The sequence below is a fragment of the Notamacropus eugenii genome, chromosome 4 (genome assembly GCF_028372415.1).
Source record: "Notamacropus eugenii isolate mMacEug1 chromosome 4, mMacEug1.pri_v2, whole genome shotgun sequence".
NCBI classification, from domain to species: domain Eukaryota; kingdom Metazoa; phylum Chordata; class Mammalia; order Diprotodontia; family Macropodidae; genus Notamacropus; species Notamacropus eugenii.
Window position 1 is genome coordinate 439,999,831 of NC_092875.1, and position 24,804 is coordinate 440,024,634.

The following is a 24,804-nucleotide window of genomic DNA, read 5'->3' on the forward strand; positions in this document are numbered from 1 at the left end:
AAAGGGAAGGGGACAGATACGAGAAATATTGGTGAAACTGATTCATTCTTACATGACTTTGCTGATAGCAAGAGGGTGAAGTTAAGGGTCACTTGCTGATAAAGCTTCAGGTGTACTACCAGCTTAAAATCCACCTCCTTCACTTCCTGCTTGCTCGTCTTTGAGTTCCTAACAATATTACCAATTTGCTGAAGGCTGGTATTTGTCTTTTTGTACCTGACATGATTTCATTAGTGTAGTGAAGGTGAGCAGCTTCCTCTGCCAATGAAGATCAACACCTTCTCTGAAACTAATAGTCTTAGAATGTTAGCTGGGGCGCCACTCAGCCAATGTAAGTCACAGGTGGGACTGAAACCCTCACCTTCCTGACTCTGGAGTTCACTATGTACATTCACTATGTAACTCTATCCCTCTTCCCTAGTATTAAAAAAAGAAAAAAATACATAATCTGGATTCTACCAAATTATATCCATTGAATTGAAAATTCTCCTGTTTGCATTGTGAGTCCAAATGCATGAACTCTATGAAACCAGGGCTTTGTCAATGATAAAGCCTCTCCTACATGGGAACTATTATTGTAACTGTGAATTGTGTAGCATGAGGGGACTATTGCTTATACTCAAAGCTCCTGGATGGATGAGGGGATTGGGAGCTCCAAAGACAGAATAAATTGGAGCGGAGGGAAGACTAGCAGTAGCAAACTGGAGAAATTTCTTAACAGTATAGTTTTGATTTTCTCGGACATTCCCCATCTGTATCTCTGAAAATAGGAACTTCTCTCTTCTAGAGTAACCAGAGAGAAAGCTGTAAGGAAGGCTTTCCTATTCTGAAAAGTAGCATTCTTTTAATAAAGTTCCAATAGTTGGCTAGTGTCATATAAGGTCCTAACTTGAGAGAGAGAGAGACAGAGAGACAGAGACTATGTTATAAAGGAATGATTTCATTCCTCATTAAAAACCTGTTTTATTTTTTAAAAATTTTATTAATTTCCAGTTATAAAACATTCATTTCCCCCTTCCTACCTCTCTCTAGTCACTGAGGGAAAAAAGTTAGAAAAAAATACAAAATCTCTACGTCACATAAGTGTCACATATATCAACTCACATTGTTTATGTGCAAAAATACATTTCTTATTTTGCACAATAGTCCATCATCACTTCATCATGAGGCAGACATCTTTATTACTTCTTTATTAGTCCTCTGGAATACTGGATGATCAAAATTTAGCTGATCAATCTTTCAAAATTGTTCATGTTTATAATATTGATATTAAGTATAAATTATTTTCCTGATTCTGTTTGCTCCACACTGAATCAAATTATACAAATATTGCCTGGAACTGTCTTTTTTGTCATTTCTTAGACCTCAGTAATATTTCATTATATTCATATATCTCAATTTGTTTAACCTCCCCCCAGTTGATGGGCATCTCCTTGGTTTTCTTTTGTTTTGCCACCATTAAAAAAAAACTGAGAGGAGAGAGAAATAGAGAGACAGAGAGAGAGAGACAGAGAGGAGAGAGAGACAAAGAGAGAGAGAGAGATAGAAGAAGGGGGGAGAGAGAGGAGAGAGAGATAGAAGAGGGGGGAAAGAGAGGAGAGAGAGAGAGGAGAGAGAAATAGAGAGACAGAGAGAGAGAGACAGGGAGACGGAGAGACAGAGAGGAGAGAGAGACAAAGAGAGAGAGAGATAGAAGAAGGGGGGAGAGAGAGGAGAGAGAAGAGGAGAGAGAGGGTAGGGGTGAGAGAGAGAGAGAGAGAGAGAGAGAGAGAGAGAGAGAGAGACTCAGAGACACTGATAGATTAAGGACCTTTTTCTCTTTGATCACTTTCGGCTAGCTATGAAAGGTGATATAACAAACAAATGAGGAGCTCTTGACCAAACAAGAGACAAAGAATCACAAAAGATAAAAATGGATGATTTTGATTACATTAAATTAAAGAGTTTTGTATAAACAAATATAATGTAGCTAAAATTAAAAGAAAATTCACTGGGGAAAATCTTTGAAGCAAGCTTCTCCGATAGAGGTTTCATTTTCAAGATACATTGACCTGAGTTCAAATGTCACCTCAGACACTTGACACTCACCAGCTGTGTGTCCTTGGGCAAGTCACTTAACCCCAGTTGCCTCATCCTGGGTCATCTCCAGTTATCCTGATGAACATCTGGTGACTGGATCCAGATGGCTCAGGAGGAGAAAGTGAGGCTGATTCCCTGCATAGCCCTACCTCACTCAAAACAAAATCAAGTGCAAGTCATGTCATCATTTCTCTGATGGTATGGTTTTCTTTGGCAATGAAGGATGAACACACACACACACACACTCACACATACATACACACAAACACATTGTATAAAGGATGGATTCAAAAGATAAGAGTCTAAGGCTCGAAACAGGCAGCTTTCAAGGGCAGAAATCAAGCTATCTCTAGTTGTATTTTTAAATGGTCAAAAAATACTAATAATCAGTGAAAACTAATTAAAACAATTCTGAAGTTCTATCTCACACCCACCATTGACAAATATGACCCACTCAAAAAAGGAAATGACAAATTTTGGAGAGTTATAAGGAAGCAGGTACATTAATGAATTATTGGTGGGTCTGTGAAAATGACCAACCATTCTAGAAAAAAATTTGAAATTATGCAGAAAAAGTTAGTAAACAGTGTTTTGGATCTAGCTTAAAAACCTGTTTTAATATTAATTTATGTTTAAGAGTATAATGCTCTGGTATGTAAGAACTTTGAATTTACTATATTTTGTCTAACTGAACTGAGAGGAAAATAGGAAGCAAGAAAGTCAGGAAGTAAGATAGATAAGGCAGAAATTCTATTACCACACAATCTACTTTAGCTATTCTCTGCTTATAGCCTAAGGTATGGGAATCAAAAGACCTAGGTTCAAATCCAGTCTCTGAGATCTATTACATGTGTGACTGTAGGGAAATCCTTTGACCTCCTTAGATCTCAGTGATTTTGAGTAAATGGCATTTGTAGTTTCTTTAACTTTATATTCTAAAATACAGCCCCTTACTGCTTCTGTGTTATATAGACTGTATGCCTCAGAATAAGAGTTTTTATAAAAATTATCAGAATAGCTTTCTCCAAACAGTAGTCTATCTTCCCTGAGCCCAACTAACCATGGGCCATTGTGAAGTTGGCTACATTTAGGATGATGCTGTTATAACAAATATAAAATTTTTGGATCAAAATGTCCTTAAGTACATTAGAACATGCAGAATGAAGATGGATATTATTTTGGTTTCTTCGTATATGAGCTTGCTACTACAAAGAGAAAAATATGCAATTTAAATTATCTGGAAACTATATTCTTCTTATGTACTTTCCTAGAATTAGGAGTTTGAAGAGGTGTGAAAGATTCAATCTCTTTATTTTACAGTTGAGGAAATGGGCCCAGAAAGGAATGCCACAGCATAGAGTTACAGGCTTGTTTACAAAGTTTTCTTTTTTTAATGGTAAAGGCTTTAGGGTGAAAAGCAGGCTCTTGCTAATCTCATTTCTTCCCTTTACCTCTCTTCTCAGTATTAAAAAATGTGGCTGCCCCTACATCATTTCTGACCCTATACTCCAACTCTTCTCATATAAGTAAAGCTGCTCCCAAACACAGGACACATTATATGGTGTGCAGAGACAATCCCTGTGACATCTATAATGCTCTCCGTCTGTATCTCTGCCTCTTGGAATACATGGCTACATCATGTGGACCTTTCCTGTTCTCCTCAAGGAGCAGAGATCTCTTCTGCTCTTGATATGATGATATGTAAAATTTATCCTTGTGCATATTATATTACCCTAGCAAGCTCCTTGGCAGTATGAATCGTTGTTCATTTTGTTCCCAATGCCTGGAAAAGTGCCATGAATATAGAAGGCATGTAATAAATCTGTTTTAGATTGATTGGATATGATTAGATTGGACAGATTATTTTATACATAGACTATTTTATTATTTTGTGTCCCCTGAGCTCAGTACAGTGCCTAGCACACAGAAAGTGCTTAATAAATGCTTGTCGATTGATTAGAATTTTCTACTATGCCATGTTTTTGAAGGAATTCTGGCCACCATCTTGCATTTGATATTCCATAATATATTTTACTCTATTTCTTTCCTTCTATTGAGTCTATGTAGGTGTGGGTATATTTCTGAATTTGAACAATCCACTTTTTCTTATGTGATCTCATCCTCTTATTCCCTAGGCAACAAATAGAGCATTGGGTCTGGAGTCAAGAAGACCTGACAGTATATCTGACCTCAGACACTTGCCAATTGTGTGACCCTGGGAAAGTCACTTAAGATCTGCCTGCCTCAGTATCCTTAACTGTAAAATGAAGGTGAAATTAGTACCTGCCTCATAAGGTTGTTGGAAGGATAAAATGAGATAATATTGGTATAGCACTTATCAGTGTCTGGAACGCAGTGTGTTTCTCATTCACTGCCGAAGACTATGCCATCAGAGAAATGATGACATGACTTGCACTTGACTTTATTTTGAGTGAAGGAGGGCTGTGCAGGTCACCAGCCTCACTTCTCCTCCAGAGCCATCTGAATCCAGTGAGCAGATATTCATCAGGATGACTGGAGATGACCCAGGATGAGGCAGTTGGGGTTAAGTGACTTGCCCAAGGTCACACAGCTAGTGAGTGTCAAGTGTCTGAGGTGAGATTTGAACTCAGGTCCTCCTGACTCCTGCACTGGTATTCTATCCACCACACCACCTAGCTGCCCCTGGAGCACAGTAATTGCTTAATAAGTGCTTATTTCTTTCCATTCCCTTCTTTACCATGAGACTACTATCCTCAGAAAAAAGAAATGAATTAACATTTTAAAAAAAACAACCCCAGACTTCATTGGAAGCAGTGTGACTGTGTTAATGCACCTGCTCCACCACACTACTAAATGTCCCTTCTTCTCTCTTTGTCCCCCATCTCCATACCACCCCCAAGATGTAAACATCTGGCACCAATAGACTGTCTTTTTGTGGAAAGATGATTAGTGGGCTGGCTTTTTACAACTCTTTTAATTTCTCCTGGTGTGGAGAGAATATGTTACTTAAATAGTTAGAGCTGATGTTAAGCTCTGAAACCTTCCACAAGCAGTTCTAACCATCACCAGTTAGCCATCATATTGGTCTCCTTAGAAAACCACAATGACATTTGGAACAAAAAGTCTGGGGCTGGAAGCTGAGTATGTCAAAGCTTGTCAAAAATTATGTCAAAACTTGATTATCCTTGCTTGCGACTTGACATATTTTCTGAAAGCAATTATATTGATCTCTTGGTAAAACTCAAAAATCATGGTAGGAGTTCAACTTGTTACTCTTATGCTGCAAAGGATATATTCCCAAATAGCCTTCCACAACCCTCAAGGAAGTGGTATACTCCAAATCTGGGGTGGACCTGTTGTCGGCAGGAAACCCTTGTGCTCTCCCTGGAGAAGGACTTTATTGGAAATAGCTGGTGTGGTCTCTACTTTCTATGATTTCCTGAAGTCTCCAAAGCATTGACTCCATTAGGGAGTACATGAAGAATTCATCTATAGAATTATTGGTATGGCTGTGAATAAAATGCATCATTCCTCTCAAACTGATTAGGAGTTTACTCAAACTAGGTTTATACTTTTGATTGGCTGATTGATTCAATCAAGCTTGAATTTCCTGCGATACATTAAATGGTAAAGAGATCCAAAACCCCACCTTTGTACCATTTATTATGGAACTATTCAAAATATCTGATTCATCCAAGAAGAAAGTTAGGAACTCCTCCAGGGGATTTCTATATGAATAGTAATCAGTCAAGATGTATTTATGAACTGCCTAGGATGTACTAGGTGCTGTGTGGGGGATGCAATTAAGGATAATTGTGGTCCTCCTTTGCAACAAAAGGAGATGATGACACACAGGAAATATTTAGTGATTGCCTAAAAGAATCAAACACACTTCTCTTTCTGTGTACAGCACAGCAAACCAATTCAGAATCATACAGTTAAGCATCAGGCCAGTTCAGTGGTAGTTAAATGTGGTGGTAAAAATCTCCTGAGAATTGCTATTAGGGATGGAGGAGTGAGTTGACCAGATGGTAGATGATCTTGTCCCTGAGAGCCTGCAGCAGTTTTCCTGGAGCAGCGATGACTGATGGTACCATCTGCATCAGGAACTGAAACACCAAGGACAAATTGGACATTCCAATTAGGGACTGCTTCTAAACTCTGTATGGGCATTGAGTCCAGAAGAAAGCTACATCTAAGAGAAATTTAATGAGGACTCCACTAAGGAAGAAAAGGACTTCCAGTAACCAGGAGTTATGAGTTTACCCTTTGGCTATATGTAGTCTCTATGTCTGAGCCTGATCTTCTCAGGGACTTGAATGTGCAAGAAGAGAATGTACTACTGTTTTGGGGGGGAGAGGATTATATCTGTAAAAATTGTTCTCATTATATATTCTCACTAAATTCCATTTGTAAAAATTAATAGAATTTTACTGGCTGGTTGATAATGGGAACACAATATATGGAGATTTGTAAGTGATTATAACTAGAAAAATTTAGTTGTTCAGAATTTTCCCTGGAACCCTGAGTGAAAATTTAGTTGGATATGCCAGGGAACCTGGCTTACCAATAGGAGTCGAAGTTGGGGAGATAGCTCTGGGTGGGATGCTATATTAGTGTTATGGAAAATTCAAAGGGTCCTAGGCCTAGGACTGATCATTGAACAGATCGTTGCTTCATTTTCTGAAATGGGGTTAATTATAATTAGCCATCCCACAAAGTTGCTTGTGGGAGGGGATCAAATGAGGTGTAGTATGGGGGGGGGGGGAACTAATTGAGAGTGAGAAGATTTGGATTGGAGTATTGATTGTGATATTTACTACCTTTGTGGCCTTGGGCTAGTCAGCCACTTGACCTCTCTGGGTCTCAATTTCCTCATCTATAAGATGAAGGGTTTAGATGGACTCTAAATTCTTTTCCAGCTCTAGATCTATGATCTAATAAACATGAATGAAAATGTTTTGGAAATGATTCTCAAATTGGCTGACACACTAAAAAATATCCAATGTCCATGATGGAGGTAGCTACATAATTCAAAGGGCATGCAAATTGAACTAAATTTGCCTTCTAGTAAAGGAGAACACTATACCGGATCTGAAACTTCTTGTGCTTATTTTCTCATATTTGATGGAACTTATTAAAAAGGTAACCTAAGAATCAATGTGAATGAAAACTGCCATGATTTCTATTTATAGGCCGCCCTTAACAATGATTCCTTAGATCAAGACGATTATTTCTGTTTCTATCTTCTTTCTTGTAGGTTATCCTTATAAAATAATTTATCACCTAATATTTGAATTTCTGGATACAAGCTTCTCTAAGCCCTCTTTAAAGAACTGAGGGTCATATCCACATCATGATAAGAAATTAGATATAGATAAGGATTATAGTGGATCCATATGGGTCTTATGTAAAGAGGATAGGGTCTGGAGACAAAGGATCTAGGTTTAGATCCCATCTCTGGTAGTTATATCCTGCATTACCTTCAGAAAATCACTTGGGCTTCAATATGTAGAATGAAGGGCTTAGAACTCTTTGCTTTCCAAGGACCCTTCTAGATCCAAATTATGTTGATATTTGTCCAAAAGGACCAATTTGGGATTAACATATTCTGCCAATCAATACATTTCATTGCATTTCAGTGTATTTTTTCACTCCATACTGCATTTACCTCTGAATATAGAGCATTACAGAATGTATAAAAAAGAAATTGGAAATTGTTGACACTAAAAAGGTTCTGAGAGATCATAGTTTATCAGAAAGTTTGGTACTTACTAACCAGACCTATGAAAAGCCTAGCTGTTTAGATGTTAAAGACAAACATAACTGTATATGTTGATTGCAAATAGATACAAATTAAGGAGAGAGCTTAAAATGCCACTTAGTACTAACCTGGCACAGCCAAACCTAAAAAATGATTAAAATTCACTTTTGGGAGAAGTCAAATATTTGGGGGATGTTGTAGAAAATTACTACCCCTCTACTTCATGAACTTCAATGCCTCCTTACTTTCAGAATCAAACATAATCAAATTTCTGTGTTTGGCTTGTAAAGACCTTTATTTCTTATCCTCTTCTTATTTTTCCAGTCATCTTACCCTTTTCTTTCCTCCACACACTCTATAATCCAGTGATACTTGTCTTTTTACTATTTCTCACTCACGAGACTCCATCTCCTAATGTCCAGCCTTTTCACCGTCTGTTCCTTGTGCCTGGAATGCTCTCCCTCTTATGTCTGTCTATTGTCTTTTTTCAAGGTTCAGCTAAAATTCTGTCTTCTATAAGAAACTTTTCCCAGTCACACTCTATGCTAGTGTCACCCTTCTAAAATTGTCTCCAATTTAGTCTATATTTATCTTGTATGTACATAAATTGCTAATTAATTTATGAAATTGTTAAATGGGGCAGGCACACCCGGTTCTTTGGGCACTTTCTGGGGAAAATCAGTATAGCAGTGAGGATAGTGCTTTAATCATATTTCAATAAGGCACAGAACATATAAGCACAAATGGCACAGAAAATACAAACAGCATAAAAGGCATGGGTACAGAGGCAGATAGTGTGGGGATGGGAATCGGGATGGGGTGGTAGAGGAAGCCAGACATCCTGAGGAAGAGAATGGCGAGAGAGAGAGAGAGACAGAGAGAGAGAGAGAGAGAGAGAGAGAGAGAGAGAGAGAGAGAGAGAGAGGCAGATAGAATTGCTCATGTAACCATGAATTGGAGTTGGGAGTACTTAAGCATCACGGACTGTAAGGAGGTAGAAGCATCTCCAGGACACAGGAGTTTGGGGGTCTCATTTTATAAGGTTTTAGTAGGATAAAGACTAACCCTTTTGTACCATTTGGGGTTAGTTCATTAACGTATTTACATCGTCTCAAAGTTATCAGTAACCTTTTGTTTTTCTGTTGGTCTTACCAATAGAAATCAGCAGCTCATCTGAAAATTACGGAGCACAGAAATTAGTAGGACCAGGCGTCTTCTTATTTAGCACATAGTCTCATGATGTGATTTTTAGTTAATATATGATATAGTTTGCAAGTAATCATTAAGCTCCTTTGGTCTACAAGAAGGTTTATAGGTGATTTATAAGTTCTTTTCTACAATCACACGTCCTGCTATTGTTACTTTTTACTAGATACTTGTAAACTTACTATACAAAGTATAAGGAGGAGGGAAAATTAGAGAGACTAGAATGAGATATTATTTTAACATAGTACATAGTTGTTAATATTTCTCCCCCTCCCCCATTAGAATGTGATTTCCTTGAGGAGAGAAACACACACACACACACACACACACACAGGTACACACATACACATACATACATTTTAAATATATATACATATATATACAAATACACACACACACACACACACACATATATATTATTCTTGACTTTTTGTTCTTCCAGATGAATTTTGTTATTATTTTTTGAAACTCTATAAATAGTGTTTTGGTAATTTGATTGGTTTGGCACTGTATAAGGATATTAATTTAAGTAAGATCATCATTTTTATTATATTAGCTCATCCTACCCATGAACAGTGAATAGTTTTCCAATTGTTTAGATGTGACTTTATTTGTGTGAAAAGTATTTTGTAATAATGTTCATATAGTTGCTGGGTTTCTCTTGGCAAGGTAGATTCCCCAGTATTTTATATTGCCTACAGTTATTTTAAATGACATTTCTCTTTTATCTCTTGCTGCTGAGTTTTGTTGGCAATATATAGAAATGCTGATGAATTCTAAAGTTGTTAATTATTTCAAGTTTTTTCAGTTGATCCTTTAGGATTCTCTAAGTATACCACCTTATTATTTGCAAAGACAGATAGCTTTGTCCCCTCATTGCCTAGTCTAATCCCTTCATTTATTTTTTCTTCTCTTATTGACTTAGCTAATATTTTTGGTACAATACTGAATAATTGTGGTGATCATGAGCATCCTTATTTTACCCCTGATCATATTGGGAAGGGAATCTAGTTTATCCCCACTACAGTCAACATGGTTGATGGCTTTGGATAAATAGTACTTATGATTTTAAGGAAATCTCCCTTTATTCCTGTACTCTCTAGTGTTTTTTTTAATAGGAATGAATATTGTATTTTGTCCAAAGCTATTTCTGCATGTATAGAGATAATCATATGATTTTGTTGGGTTTGTTATTGATTTGATCAATTATGCTGACAGTTTTCTTAATACTAAACCAATCCCGTACTCTTGATATAAATCCCATCTGATCATAGAGTATGATCCTTGTAATATAGTGCTGGAAAAATTAAAATTTATGCATCAATATTCATGAGAGAAATTTGATTATAATTTTCTTTCCCTGTTTTGGCTTTTTCTGGTTTAGTTATCAGTATGTTTCATAAAAGGACTTTGATAGGACTACTTCTTTGCCTTTTGTTTCCAAATTATTTTCCAAATCATTTATATGGTATTGGAATTAATAATTTAATGTTTGGTAGGGTTCACTTAGAATCCTGGGGATTTTTTGATCATGACTTTGATCTTATCAGTGCTCTTATATCATTATGGTTCCAACACTCTAGCCTAAGGAATCCACCTCCACCCAATCAATGAATAATGAATGAAGGACAAACACAGACCTGTGAGAAGACTGAGTTGCCTCAATGGGGATCCAACTAGCTGGGTAACTCAGCTCACCTGCTCCCTTTTGTCCCCTGTTTTCCTTCTCCTCTACAAAAGAAAGTAAATTTGGATGGTCAGAGGAAGCCCAGTTAACTTGGGATTTACAGGTCAAGTTTCTTTCTTTCTTTCTTTCTTTCTTTCTTTCTTTCTTTCTTTCTTTCTTCCTTCCTTCCTTCCTTCCTTCCTTCCTTCCTTCCTTCCTTCCTTCCTTCCTTCCTTCCTTCCTTCCTTCCTTCCTTCCTTCCTTCCTTTCTTTCTTTCTTTCTTTCTTTCTTTCTTTCTTTCTTTCTTTCTTTCTTTCCTTTCTTTGTCTCCTTCCTTCTCTCTCTCACTCTCTCTTTCTCTCTCTCTCTCTCTTTCTCTCTCTTTCTTTCCCCAAATCTTTAACCCAGTGCACTCTGAAGCCCATCCATTGCACAACAATAGGTCCCTGCCCAAACTCCACTTAATGGCTCTTTTTGGGAATCTCTTGGCTTCAGAGTGATTATCAGTACTAACTGTGTCTCTTTTCTTCCCATCTTGATTTACCTGTCCTTTTATGTTGCTCATTAAAGGGGCTTTTCCATGATTACTTCTTAAAGACACCTATTCACTGAATAGCCATAACCTTCATCTAAGTTACTACCTGAATAGGCCAAGGTCTCCCAGTGTATCCTGGGCCTTCTCCAGTCATCCTGATGAATATCTGGTCACTGGATCCAAATGGCTCAGGAGAGGAAAGTAAGGCTGGGGACCTTGGACAGTCCACCCTCTTAAAACAAAATCAAGGTAGTAGAAAGACGCACATACACATAGCTCCGAACCCACAACCCATAGAACAACTACAAAGAAGTAACTCACGGCGAATTCTGCACCCAGAGGCCACAGAACATTGGAGCGAGGGAGATTTCTGTTCCGGAGAGACCAGCAAACCTCTCGTAAAAGGTCCTTCGTGCTGCGGACTGGGCGCCGGGACTGGGAGCTGAGTACAGCCCTGCCGTGGCCGCGGCACCGAGAGGAACAGATCCGAGCGGGCTTCAGGGACGGGATCTCCAGCGGCCGCACAAGTACCTCCACCCACAGGTGACGGGGGTCGGTGAGAGAGTCCCTTTGGCGGGTCGAGGGGGGAGTGGGGTGCCCCCATGGCTCGGGCCCCCTCTGGAGACAGAAGCTGAGGGGCAGCGGCAGACCAGGGCTCTCCAAGCAGGCAGGAGCCTGGATCCATTGTTGAAGGTCTGTGCATAAACTCCCTGAGGGAACTGAGCCTGAGAGGCAGCCCTGCCCTCACCTGAGCATCTGAATTTAATCTCACACTGAATAGCAGCCCTGCCCCCGCCCAAAGCCCTGAGGCTGGAAGCAGCATTTGAATCTCAGACCCCAAACACTGGCTGGGAGGATCAGGAGGTGAGGTGGGTGTGAGGAAAATATTCAGAGGTCAAGTCACTGGCTGGGAAAATGCCCAGAAAAGGGAAAAGAAATAAGACTATAGAAGGTTACTTTCTTGGGGAACAGGCATTTCCTCCCTTCCTTTCTGATGAGGAAGAACAATGCTTACCATCAGGCAAAGACACAGAAATCAAGGCTTCTGTGTCCCAGCCCACTCAATGGGCTCAGGCCATGGAAGAGCTCAAAAAGAATTTTGAAAATCAAGTTAGAGAGGTGGAGGAAAAGCTGGGAAGAGAAATGAGAGACATGAAGTCAAAGCATGAACAGCAAATCAGCTCCCTGCTAAAGGAGACCCAAAAAAATGTTGAAGAAAATAACACCTTGAAAACTAGCCTAACTCAATTGGCAAAAGAGCTTCAAAAAGCCAATGAGGAGAAGAATGCTTTCAAAAGCAGAATTAGCCAAATGGAAAAGGAGATTCAAAAGCTCACTGAAGAAAATAGTTCTTTCAAAATTAGAATGGCACAGATGGAGGCTAAGGACTCTATGAGAAAGCAAGAAATCACAGAACAAAGCCAGAGGAATGGAAAAATGGAAGATAATGTGAAATATCTCATTGGAAAAACAACTGACCTTGAAAATAGATCCAGGAGAGACAATTTAAAAATTATGGGACTACCTGAAAGCCATGATCAAAAGAAGAGCCTAGACATCATCTTTCATGAAATTATCAAGGAAAACTGCCCTGAGATTCTAGAACCAGAGGGCAAAATAAATATTCAAGGAATCCACAGAACACCACATGAAAGAGATCCAAAAAGAGAAACTCCTAGGAACATTGTGGCCAAATTCCAGAACTCCCAGGTGAAAGAGAAAATATTGCAAGCAGCTAGAAAGAAACAATTCAAGTATTGTGGAAATACAATCAGGATAACACAAGATCTAGCAGCTTCTACATTAAGGGATCGAAGGGCATGGAATAGGATATTCCAGAAGTCAAAGGAACTAGGACTAAAACCAAGAATCACCTACCCAGCAAAACTGAGTATAATACTTCAGGGGAAAAATTGGTCTTTCAATGAAATAGAGGATTTTCAAGCATTCTTGATGAAAAGACCAGAGCTGAAAAGAAAATTTGACTTCCAAACACAAGAATGAAGAGAACCATGAAAAGGTGAACAGCAAAGAGAAGTCATAAGGGACTTACTAAAGTTGAACTGTTTACATTCCTACATGAAAAGACAATATTTGTAACTCTTGAAACATTTCAGTATCTGGGTACTGGGTGGGATTACACACACACACATGCACACACGCACACACACATAGAGACAGAGTGCACAGAGTGAATTGAAGAGGATGGGATCATATCTTAAAAAAAAAAATGAAATCAAGCAGTGAGAGAGAAAGATATTGGGAGGAGAAAGGGAGAATTGAATGGGGCAAATTATCTCTCATAAAAGAGGCAAGCAAAAGACTCATTAGTGGAGGGATAAAGAGGGGAGGTGAGAGAAAAACATGAAGTCTACTCTCATCACATTCCACTAAAGGAAAGAATAAAATGCCTACTCATCTTGGTATGAAAACCTATCTTACAATACAGGAAAGTGGAGGATAAGGGGATAAGCAGAGTGGGGGGGGATGATAGAAGGGAGGGCATGGGGAGGAGAGTGCAATTTGAGGTCAACACTCATGGGGAGGGATAGGATCAAAAGAGAATAGAAGTAATGGGGGACAGGATAGGATGGAGGGAAATATAGTTAGTCCTATACAACACAACTATTATGGAAGTCATTTGCAAAACTACACAGATTTGGCCTATATTGAATTGCTTGCCTTCCAAAGGGAAGGGGTGGAGAGGGAGGGAGGAAAAGAAGTTGGAACTCAAAGTGTTAGGATCAACTGTAATGTTCTTACCACTAGGAAATAAGAAATACAGGTAAAGGGGTATAGAAAGCTATCTGGCCCTACAGGACAAAAGAGAAGACAGAGACAAGGGCAGAGAGGGATGATAGAAGAGAGAGCAGATTGGTCATAGGGGCAATTAGAATGCTTGGCATTTGGGGGGGGAAGGGAGAAAAGGGGAGAAAATTTGTAACCCAAAATTTTGTGAAAATGAATGTTAAAAGCTAAATAAAAAAATAAAAAATAAAAAAAAAAAATAAAAAATAAAAAAATAACAAAATCAAGTGCAAGTCATGTCATCATTTTTCTATTGTCATGCTCTTCTTCAAAAATGAAGGATGAAGGGGTGGAGCCAAGGTGACAGAGTAGAAGGGCCAACTTGTAGAAGCTCCCCTCTGTTGCTCATAAAATACCTGTAAAAAATTACTCTAAACAAATTCTAGACCAGTAGAAGCCACAAAATGACAGAGCTAAAGAGATTTCTAGCCCAAGACAGCTTGAAAGGACAACAGGAAAATTTTATTGCACTGGATGTGGAGTAGAGCACAGCTTGCCTTGGCCACAGTGCAGCAGGGACAGGACCAGAACAGACCTTGGGGGTGGAATCCCTGACAGCAGCTGCGGTTCCCAGATTGCTAAACCCACAAATGCCATGACAGCATCAAAGGTCAGTAAGAAAGCTCTTTCACCAGCATGAGAAGGGAACAGGGTCTGGCCTCACCAGCAGCAGCAACTGCAACGGCAGCATCCATTTATGGAACCCTCTGCCTAAATCCCCTGAGGAAATTGAGCAGCTGAGCTGAATATCAGCCCTGAGTGACTCTCCTGGGTTGAGGAAGAGTGCTGATATGGTGCATCTGGAGGTGGGTGTGGAGAGGGAATTGTACTCACAGATCCTGGGCAGAAGAGAGTGCTCCTGGTTGCTCACAGACAAGAGCACAGGCCAGGAGAGGAGTAAACTATTCTCCCCTGATTGAGCCACCTTGAAGGAACCGAGAACTTACAGGTCCCCAGAATATACCCTCCTCTTGAGAAAGGACTCAAAAGTCAAGTAATTGGTTGGGAAAATGCCCAAAAGAGGAAAAAGAAAACAAGACAATAAAAGGCTACTTTCTTGGTGAACAAGGATTTTCTTCCATCTTTTCAGATGAGAAAGAACAATGTATACCATCAGAGGAAGAGGTAAAAGTCAAGGCTTCTACACTTCCAAAATAAATAAAACTTCCAAAATAAATATACAATGGCCTCAGGCCATGGAAGAGCTCAAAAAAGATTTTGAAAATCAAGTGAGAAAGGTGGAGGAAAAATTGGGAAGAGAAACGAGATGCAAGAAAAGCATGAAAAATGAGTCAACAACTTGTTAAAAGAGACACAAAAAATGCTGAAGAAAATGACACCTTTAAAAATAGGCTAACTCAATTGGCAAAAGAGGTTCAAAAAGACAAAGAGGAGAAGAATGCTTTAAAAAGTAGAATTAGTCAAATAAAAAAGGAGGTTCAAAAGCTCACTGGAGAAAATAGTTGATTAAAAATTGGAATGAAGCAGATAGAAGCTAATGACTTTATGAGAAACTAAGAAATTACAAAACAAAACCAAAAGAATGAAAAAATAGAAGATATTGCGAAATATCTCATTGGAAAAACAACTGACCTAGAAAATAGATTCAGGAGAGAAAATTTAAAAATTATGGGACTATTTGAAAGCCATGATCAAAAAAAGAACCTAGATATCATCTTTCATGAAGTTATCAAGAAGAACTGCCCTGATATTCTAGAACCAGAGGACAAAGTAAATATTGAAAAATTCACCAATCATCTCCTGAAAGAGATCCAAAAAGAGAAACTCCTAGGAATATTGTAGGCAATTTCCAGAGTGCCCAGGTCAAGGAGAAAATATTGCAAGAAGCTAGAAAGAAATAATTTGAGTATTGGCGAAATACAATCAGGATAACACAAGATCTGGGAGCTTCTACATTAAGGGATTGAAGGGCTTAGAATATGACATTCCAGAAGTCAAAAGAATGAAGATTAAAACCAAGAATCACTTACCCAGCAAAACTGAGTATAATACTTCAGGGGGAAAAAATGGTCATTCAGTGAAATAGAGGACTTTCAAGCATTCTTGATGAAAAGACCAGAGCTGAATAGAAAATTTGACTTTCAAACACAAGAATCAAGAGAAGTATGAAAAGGTAAACAAGAAAGAGAAATCACAAGGAACTTACTAAAGTTGAATTGTTTACATTCCTACATAAAAATATAGTATTTGTAACTCTTGAAACTTTTCTCAATATTTGGGTAGTTGAAGGGATTATATACACATATGTACGGACAGAGAGCACAGGGTGAGTTGAATAGGAAGGGGTGATATCTAAAAAAATAAAATCAAGGTGTGAGAGAGGAATATATTGTGAGGAGATAGGAAGAAATGGAATGGGGCAGGTTATGTCTCATGAAAGAGGTAAGAGAAAGTTTTTTTCAATGGAGAGGCAAAGCAGGGAGATGAAAGAGGAAAAAGTGAAGCTTACTCTCATCACATTTGGCTTAAGGAGGGAATAACATGCACACTCAATTTGGTATGAAAATCTATCTTACACTACAGGAAAGTAGGGGAGAAGGGGAGAAGTGGAGTGGGGGGATGATAGAAGGGAGGGCAAATGGGAGTAGGGAGTAATTAGAAGTAAACATTTTGGGGGAGGGACAAGGTCAAAAGAGAGAATAGAATAAATGGCAGGGCAGGATAGGATGGAGGGAAATATAGTTAGTCTTACACAACATGACTATTATGGAAGTCTTTAGCAAAACTACACATATGTAGCCTATATTGAATTGCTTGCCTTCTCAGTGGGGATGGGTAGAGAAGAAGGAAGGGAGAGAAGTTGGAATTCAAAGTTTTAGGAACAAATGTTGAGAATTGTTTATGCATGCAACCTGGAAATAAGAAATACCAGCAATGGGTTATAGAAATCTATCTTGCCCTACAAGAAAAGAGAGATGATGGGGATGAGGGAAGGGAGGGTTGTTATAGAATGGAGGGCAGATTGGGGGAAAGGGCGATCAGAATGCAATGCATTTTGGGGTGGGGGAAGGGTAGAGATAGGGAGAAAATTTGGAACTCAGAATTTTGTGGAAATGAATGTTGAAAAATAAAAATAAACAAATTAACATAAAAAAGGACAAGCATAGACACACACGTATATATGTATACATACGTATATACATGTACGTATGTTTATATATGTATGTGTGTATACATATATATGCATACACATATGTGTGTATACATGTGTATATATGTATATACATGTGTGTATACATATGTATTTATGTGTGTATACATACATGCATACATACATATATATATGTGTGTGTATGTGTGTATATGTATATATATATATAATCTCTTCTTTGTATCCCTAGCACTTAGCAAGCCCTGGCTTGACTTTCTGACTCCTACCTCTTTATAGTATGTACTTTTCTTGCATTGCTCTATAAATCTACCTTAGTCTCCCTCTTTACGGGGTGATTTATGGTTTGGCAGCTTCTGTTCCTGCCCTAAGTAGACTTCTGAGAGAGATGGTACTTGCCACTGCTGAGTTTTAATCCCTTTTCTTTAAGTCCCATGCACTGACTTACATTGGACTCCTATAATTATTCTTTCCTACTTTTTCCTCTTTTTCTTTTCTTACTGGACTGATTCAGCATCTAATACTTTTGTTTCTGTTTTTATAGGATTGATGGTAGGCTGAAAAGATATTCTGAACAGATTCTCCAGATCCTTGAGGGACTGCTAATTAATAGGCCATCCCAGGAAGAAGTCAGTATGTCCCAGTCCCCTTCTTTATATGACAGAGCCGGATTAATGTCTGCCATTTGTTGCTATCAGGTATAAGGTATGCCAGCAAACTCAATGAAACCAAAGTGTATCCCATAATGAATGTCTGGAATAAGTCTGCAGATATGTTCATATATCCCTTCCAGGACAATAAATGCTGGTGGGGACAGAGAACTGAGGGAATACTATAAGATTTTATATTCAATTGTATTGCTATTAATTCATAAATATTTTTTCTTGTTTGTTTTCTTTTTTTGCCCTATGGACTTAATAATAATTGCACTACTAATTACATATAATTCCTCTTTGGGGAAAGGTGAGGGGAGCATTGGGAGTTAATGGTGAATGGGAAAAGTGGTCTGTCATCATGCTGGTCCTATGACCCTGAAGCAGTGACTCTGCTTTAAAAATAAAGTAGGACAATCCTAAGTACTCTCTCCTGGATGACAGTCCTTGCAAATCTCCTGCATCTCATTTTCCTCTATCTAAAATTGTTGTAAAGCTTCTTCTGAGTCAGCTGCCTTAAGTCAGAAAATAGCATCCATAAGATCTAGCATGTTGGGGAAATATTGCAGGGTTTCCAGTCTAAATGACAGCCATGCCCTGAGGGGATGTGCATGGTCTCAGCAATATCTGCTCAGGCAAAAAGGAAACCTAGTGCTGGGACAATTGATGGTCTCTGGCCAGTTCCCTGTTGACTTGCTTGCCAGTGTGGCTGTAGACTCTCCAATAGTTCCCAAAGCACAAAATATGCCAGGATGTCTGGTCTGAATGGAAGGATAAAATTACTCAAGTTTTACCTTCATATTTCATTCTTGACCTATTGCAATCACCCCTTAACTTCTCTCCTCACATTCAATGGCTAGTCCTCCCCAAACTACCCTTCAGAGCACCACCAAAGTTAATTATTCCAATGTATAGATCTGATAACTAAAAACATCAGCTCCGTGTCTATATTTAAGTTTTAGTAAATGTTGGTTGAATTTTAAAATTTATTTGCATCATTTTTAGCATTGGAAAGAACTTTCCAGACTTTAATTCCCTCCATCTCTTAGGAGATTAAACAGTGAGCCTCCAAGAAATGTGTGATTTCCTCAAGGTCTTATACTAGGAGTGAGTAGCAGGGCCAGGATTTGAACTCATGTCCCTTGACTCCAGATTCAGTTATTTCCATGATATCATACTGAAGAAAGTGATTTATAAAATTTAAAGTGCTGTAGAAAATAATTGTAGCTTAATACAATTAATTATATTGTAATGTAATTATATTATAATATCATTAAAATTAATACAACATTTTGAGGTCTGCAAAGTGGATAGTATATATTATATCATTCTGGAATTCAATTCTTCCTCCCCTCTTTATCACAAAACTTCTTTGTTGTTCAGTCGTGTTCAACTCTATGTGACACCATGGACAAAAGTCCATGGGGTTTTCTCATAAAAATACTGGAGTAGCTTGCCTCTCCAATGTATCCCCCATTTTATAAATGAGGAACTGAGATGAAATAGGGGTTAAATGACTTGCCCCATGGAATCTCTGGATGCTTTCAAAGGAAGGAAGTTCACAGACAGTCTCCTACATACACCTCCTATCCTGTTTCAATATGTACTAGTGCCCTGCAGTAGAGATTTCTTTTATTTACTCTGTAGGTATTGTGTATTTGTTTAGTGTGCCTCTGTTGTCTTCTCCAGTTCAATGTAATTTTAGGGTAGAGATCATTTCATTTTGGCTTTTTATATCCCCAAAACTGAGCACAGTGCCCAGTATTTGTTTGACTGGTTGAAAAAAAGACAACTGAGTCTCAGAGAAGTCAAGTTACTTGTCCACAGTTGAGCAACCAGTAAATGGTAAATATCAGATACGGGATTTGAACCCAAGACTCTCCTGATTCAAATGCTAGTGATTTTTCATTTTACCTCTAATGTAACCTCACAATATTTCTTCTGATTCATTTAGAGATAAGCAAAACTCTGCCTAGGAAGGTGAGAAGATTTGTTCAAAATTTCCCAAGTCAAATTGGAAAGAGCCAAGACTCCATTTCCAGTGCCCCATAGGCACAATTTCACTGCATTGAAATTCTTGCCTTCTTCCTCCTCTTTTTCTCCTTTATAATTGCTTATTCTCTGATTTAAAAAAAAAAAAATAGAAAGAGGTGGGCCAGTTTAAGGATCAAATCCCTGCAATCTCTTTTGCCCCCTGCTGTTTAAGTACACTTGCTAATTACAGCTGCCACTGCCATAAAGAGCCACTGTGTTTGCTGGTGCCCCAGCTGCACCTGCTTTCACCCACCCAGGGAGACTCAGCCTCTCTGCTCATCTTGTTCTAAAGCATTGTCAGTTGGTGCAAGGTAGCAAATGAATCTTCAAGCAGTTCGCAGCGCAGCCTTAGGAGTCCTCAAAAGATGATTAACCTCTGTCCTCAAGCCTCAGACAGAGAAAGAAATAACCTCCAAAGGCAATAAAGATTGAATGGTCCAAGTCAGCAGAAGCTGATTGGAGTTGCAGAGAAGCAAACAAAGGAAGGATCCCAAAAGGATCTTTTCCTTTCCAAAGAGAAGGGGAGAGAGAAAATGAGGGAGGCCACCATACATTGAACACACCTAGCATCATCAACTGTGTTGAATCAAGGAGATGGGTCAAAGGCTTCCATAAAGAAGATGACACCTGAGCTAAAATTTGAAGAAAGATGCATCCTGAGGGTACAAAAGTGATAATGGAGGGCACAGTAGGCGTTCAGGACAGATAGCCTGCGTAGTGGTACGGAGAGGAGATGTAGAATGTCAAGTCTAGGGAATGGGAAGTCAATCAAGTTTGAACAAAGAGAAAGTGAATGGGGAGTAATGTAAAGGGTCAGAATGCATTAATAGGAAGTCAATTGTGAAGAGCTTTGAGTATCAGGCTCAGGAGTTTATAATTCATTCTAGAAACCAGATGGAGCCAGTGAAAGATTTTGAGGAAGGAAAGGACATGTTTTGTGTTTTAGGAATACCAATTTGAGAAGGGTGGTCTGTTGTGAGCAGACATCTGAAATACACAATCCTACTGGGAGGTTTTTGCATAATCCACGTGAAAAATGATGAAGATGTGAACATGGGTCTTGAACAAGAGGGTTTAGAGAATTTGGTAATATATGTGCTTTCTAGAGAGAAAAGAACAGGATTGAGAGTCAGATTTGGTCTACAGTTCTGTTTCTGTCATTGACTATCAACAGCATAATATATGATAAAAGAAGAGAATAAAGAGAAAAGATGTTGTGGATACTAATCAATGAGATTTATCAAATGATTGGATATAAGGGGTGAGAAGAAACAGAAAAAGTCAAAAACATTTCTGAGTTGTGAATCTGAATCATTGGAATGGTGGTGAGGTCCTAAAAAGAAATATGGTAGTTTGAAGGACAGGTAGGTTTGAGATTGGAGGTGGGAGATGAATTCTGTCCTGAATAATGTTGACACATACATATATGTATATGTAGACATACACACATATACAGATTGATGATACATAGATAGATAGATTTGTCATTGTAGAGATAAAAACTTAAACTAATGAGTGTTTATGAGATCATGAGATTATTGGGAGAAAAACAAAGAGAAGAGCCTGGAGAAGAACCTTGGCAGACATCCACACTTAACAGGCAAGTGATGGATGATGATCCAACAAAGAAGACTGAGAATGAGTTGTCAGAGAAGTAGGAAGAGGACAAAGACAAAGCAATCATAGGAAGTCAAGGGAAGAAAATATGTATTTAATATGAAGATGTATTTGATAGTTCCAAAAGCTGCAGAGTAGTCAAGTTGAATGACTGAGAAACAGACATTATACTTAGCAGTTAAGAGATCTTTTGTAACCTTGGAGAGAGTACTTGGAGAAGAGTGGTGGGAATGAAAGCTAAATTGCAAAAGACTGACAAGTGAGTAGGAAATGAAGAAATGGGGGCAAAGAGTTCAAGTATAGATGACTAGTACAGGGGTACATTAACCCGAGTGGGAGTGTGTGTGTGTGTGTGTGTGTGTGTGTGTGTGTGTGGTTTGTTCTTTGTTTTTGAAGAGGAATGTTGATATCATGGAGTGATTCTTGACTTGTGCATGATTTGGATTTAAGTGAAGCAGAGTTGCACAAATTCATCAGCCTTGCTCTCATTTCCAGAGTTCTTGAAGTCTAATGGCAAGAAAAAAGTGAAAATGACCAGTGATGACCTAGGATGCAGTGTATTAATTTGACCTGTTTGATGTCTGACCAAACCCTAAGCACTTCGCAGGACCTGCTTCAGACATCTTCATAGCCATTAAAACAAATTGTTCTCATCTGCCCATTCCACCGAGGGAAGTCTTCACTTGCTGGGGGTAGATATCCCCCTAACTTTTACTGAGTCTTTTTCAGGGCTGCTCATCCACTTGTGTGCCCAGTTGCCACCCAGCTCTCACCTGTGGCTCCAAAAAGTTATAGCATTTATGGCAGCAACACCATAGTGAAATGATTTTGGCAGATGAGCTAAACTGGATTGATGGAAACCAACAGGCATCAAACTCACCGTGTGTGTATAAAATTAGATAGACAGATGTGTATATATATATATATATATATATATATATATATATATATATATATATATATATACACACACACACACACATATATGTATATACATATATGTATATGTGTGTACATATATATGTGTGTGTATATAATACACATATATGTACCCATATGCATGTGTATATTATATGTGTTTGTGTTTCAATCCATTATGCTGTCTAGTGCTATATAAACATGAGACATGTTCTTTATCTTGTATTCCACATTCCTTATCTTCCCACAAGAATCCTGGACTGTCAGTAAAGAGAGATTCTTACTCCTACCACATTAAAGGAAGGAGCTGAGTCTTAAAGAAGCTGTAACATGCCTAAACTGCAACAGCTTTTCAAGCAACAAGACATATGTTCTTCTAACTCCTAATTCAGTCTTCTTTCACTATATCCTATTGCCTTTCCACAGAGGGCTGCCAAAGCTCTGTCCACCTTAAAGAGAGAAATAGAAAGAAACCCAGTGCAATCCCTGATTTTTCCTTCTCAGAGGGTTTTGGGAATTTTGTGATGTATGTATTTTCTAGTGAGAAGAGAACAGGATTGAGAGTCAGATGATTTCCAGTTCTGTTTCTATCACTGAGTCAACAGTACTGCTATATGCAGTGCAGTGGCAAGCATACATCAGAATACCAATTTTATGAACCATAGTACCAGGTCAGATAACGTGACCTCTAAAGTCCTTCTAGATCTGACACTGTGTGATTTAACACTGCCATCACACTGTTCTCCACGGTGCCTCAACAATTACATTTGCCCGTTCTTTCAGTCTTTCTTTTCACTGTCTTCTCAGCCTCATAGATACTAAAGGCAAAGTTGGCATACTTTTGCTTCTTGTTGCTACCACCTAATAGACATCTATGCTCAACTACTTCCTGTCCTTTCAAGGTGATTCTTTCTTCTCTTTATCTGTCACTTTCATCTACACATTGCCAGTATACTCTCTCACCTTTATCAATGACATAGGTTCCTGGCTTTACTCTTCCTCTGTCTTCATCCATGTTAATTACCCTTCCACCTCCTTTTCTTGACTGTTTTTTTAACCTCTTCAACTACTATGACTTCCATCTTTAAGGTAGAAATAGAAGGTATCATATGCTAGGTTCATATAAACACTATCAACACCTTGCCCACCATATCTTACCAGTGTCTGATGAAGATATCCTGCAATCTTGAGCCCAAGAGCCTTAAGAATAAGCAGACCTGCTGCCAGTTTAGGTCTTATAACCGTCACTGGAAGGAGAAATCATTGTGGAAAATGGACCCCAGCTCTCTTACCACCAGCTACAACTGCTGAACAATGGCAACTAACATAGATGGGTACAAGAGCCAAGGGAGAGGCAGTGCCCCCTCCAGACCACTCCAGTTCATCCCTCAAAACCCTTATTTTATGAAGCAACTCCTTTACTAAAGTGACTAGCCATTCTTACCAACTGTCAAATAACTGACAGATAGGGCAGACAAAGTCAGACTAGCTGAAGGCTCCCTGAGACATGTGTCAGGCAATATGAACCATAATCAACACCACTTTGACCACCATCTCCCCTTATGACCTAATAGAGACAGCCCTGGACCCTGAATCCAAGAGCCTTGGGAATATCAGTGTTTCTAGCCAGGAGCCCTCAGCCATTGTATCAGAAAGCAGTGCCTTGTATGGATATAGCCTGGCAACTGTTACTGCAGTTTCCATAGCCTTCCAAAAATCAAGAAAAGAAAATTCTTGACACTAAAGTCTTTGGCACTGTCATATGTTCAAGGTCAGAAAATGATGTGATTTTACCAATAGAAATGACATTAAAGAAGAGTTGTTACCATTTACTTTGCTGCCTCAGTTTAAGGACCATAGGACTTTCCCATCTGACTTGTAGTTGAAATCTGCCATTTGTTGTCTCCCCTCATTAGAATACTAGCTCCTTGAGAGCAAGGACTAACTTATTTCTTTATTTGTATATCCAATGCTTAGCACAGTAGTTTGCATGCAGTAAGTGCTTAATAAATGCTTTCTTCACCCATACATTTCCATTTTAGTCACACAGCTGAGGAATCACATTCTGACTTAAACTCTGCTCATCTCTATGATACTGAACTTAGAAATTCCCAATTCTGACTAGAACGTATGCTCTTTCTCCCACTCCCTTTTGTACTCCCCAAAACTTTATTTTTACTGTCACATTTTGTCTCAGTCTTCCTTACTCTTCTAGCCTGTCAAACTTTTTCTGTCCTTCCCTCCCTCCATATGAAGCGTTGCATAATGATCACTCATTGTAGCGCCGCCAGGATATTCACAGTGCCTTCAGCAGCCATGAATATGCCAGCACAATTCTGAATTGTGAAATACAACAGACTCAACACATGGAAGACAGAATGAAAACATTTATTCAGACACCAGAAAGCCAG

General features: G+C 38.7%; 1 long non-coding RNA gene across 2 annotated transcripts; it reads right to left on the minus strand.

Moving 5' to 3' along the window:
* Positions 1-5,920: 5,920 nt before the first annotated feature.
* Positions 5,921-23,880, minus strand: LOC140498642 (uncharacterized). Of its 2 annotated transcripts, XR_011965157.1 has the most exons (4): positions 23,552-23,880; positions 23,357-23,475; positions 10,672-10,762; positions 5,949-6,170 (listed from the first exon to the last, which is right to left on the minus strand). It is a non-coding gene; the product is annotated as an uncharacterized lncRNA (long non-coding RNA). The 2 variants fall into 2 exon arrangements; XR_011965156.1 differs by lacking the exon at positions 23,357-23,475 and having other exon boundaries at positions 5,921-6,170.
* Positions 23,881-24,804: the final 924 nt, after the last annotated feature.